Here is a 1,907-nt window from a genome sequence, read left to right as displayed (position 1 = left end):
TTTCTGAAATACTGGCCATTGGCAGGGGACTGAATAGCTTTTGGGGAGGGGAGAGGGACAATAAATAATATCTGCTACAATATACTGGTTAGATTTGAAGTTATATCCAAGCTTTGGAAATTGAAATGAAGGATCCATTTTTTGTTTCTCTGCATCATTAGTAAATGCTTGAAATTATTGAGAATACAGTTCTGATAAGCAATTGATGTGAAATAAAATAGGATGATTTGGTAATCAAGAAATATAAAGCGGATTTAATTAACTTTGAAAAGCTCTTTAAAATAATAAATGTTTCAAAAAACTGATTAACATTTTTAAGATTCTAAAAATTTTCCCAAATATATTAAGAAATTTCCTATAAAAGTGTTCACCATTTTTACATTTACTTACAGTTCTTCTTAGTCCTAGTGGGTAAACTCATTATGTAAGAATAGATTTTCTTTGTAAATTTTTCTACTAATCTATTTCTCTATAAAATGATGGATGTAATGAAGAATGTATTTAAGAACTAAATACAGTCACTCCCCTTTCCAAATTTTAGTTTGTTTCTGTATTTTTCCCCAAGCATGATAGTAATCATAGGCCATGTCCAAACCATAGCAATGCCTATTTATTACTTATTTACTACGAATTATCATAGCAATTCCTATTTTCAGTCTATAGCCTGTAGAAAACCTAGTGTTCTGGAATGCAGTTTGTGGGAAGTGAAAGAGATCAGCTTCTGATGTCATCATGTCATTTGTTATGGTTAATGTCAGGAAAGTAGGCTAGGTAATGATGTAACAAATACCCCCCCTCCGTCCATCTCACACAAGCTTATATTCTGCTCATGCCACATACCCATAGGAGTTTGATGAAGTGTAGAAGATTCTGCTCATGTTAATGACTCAGGGACTTAGGCTGATGGAGCAGCCACCATTTCAAAAGTGTCACAGGGAAAGGGGAGTTCTGGGGGGATACCAGCAATTACATGTTTTGTCCAGAACTTCTGGTCACATTTAATTAGTCGGAATCAATTACACGGCAGCCCAATGCCATGATCCTACAGGGTCCCGAAAGATGGAGAGCCAGCAACACTGGTGAACAGTAATTTCGACAACTGCAGAGAGGTACCAGTGTGTATCACTCCTTTCAACTGAAGGGGAGACATGTCCCAAAGCAACAGGTTTCCATCGTTATAAACACAATGGAAATGCTTCAGTTAGGATGGTACTCTGTATTCTGGTGTTATTACAAATACGGCTTCATGAAAGACAACAAATTCTGGTCTTAGGGCCTTCAACTGTGATACGGCTTTACCTTCAGGTTAAGGATCATGTTTTAGGTAAAATGTAACCATTTCCAAATCTACAATGTCACTGCAAACATTGCAGGGGGGGAGGGGTGGATCAAGCAGGTAATCCTTGGAGTGTAGTTCCAGCTACCCAGTCTAATTTCCACTTCACTTTCTGTTCCTGGGTCTTCTGTTCACATTGCTTTGATATCACGGATTGTTAGGTTTTCAACTGCAAACACCAGGCCATCTCCATTCATTTGGCACGAAACATGATTCTAAAGAGAACTTAAAACCTTTATTTCTGGTGCTGATTATCGTAGTCATGCATGCAGGGAACATGCACCTGCCATCAGCTTAGTTGAGTGAGTCCGAATACGACAGCTATTTCTCCTTTCTGAGCCCTCTAAGTAAGCCTGTGGCTCCGTAATAAATCAGGCTTCATGGCAAGATTGGCAATAGAAGAAATGGCTCATGTGATAGGAAATAAAAGGTGAAGTGCAGCCACTCTTTTCCATTGGTGTTTAATAATAATAATTTATTATTAATAATAGTGATTAATAATTAATTATTATTATTATTATTATATCACAGAAGTAGTTGAATACACATTTTATTACAGGCTCTTTAGTAG

This window comes from Crocuta crocuta, unplaced genomic scaffold, assembly GCF_008692635.1.
Source record: "Crocuta crocuta isolate KB4526 unplaced genomic scaffold, BGI_CrCroc_1.0 scaffold4, whole genome shotgun sequence".
Classification (NCBI taxonomy): domain Eukaryota; kingdom Metazoa; phylum Chordata; class Mammalia; order Carnivora; family Hyaenidae; genus Crocuta; species Crocuta crocuta.
Note: the sequence above shows the minus strand (reverse complement) of the source record.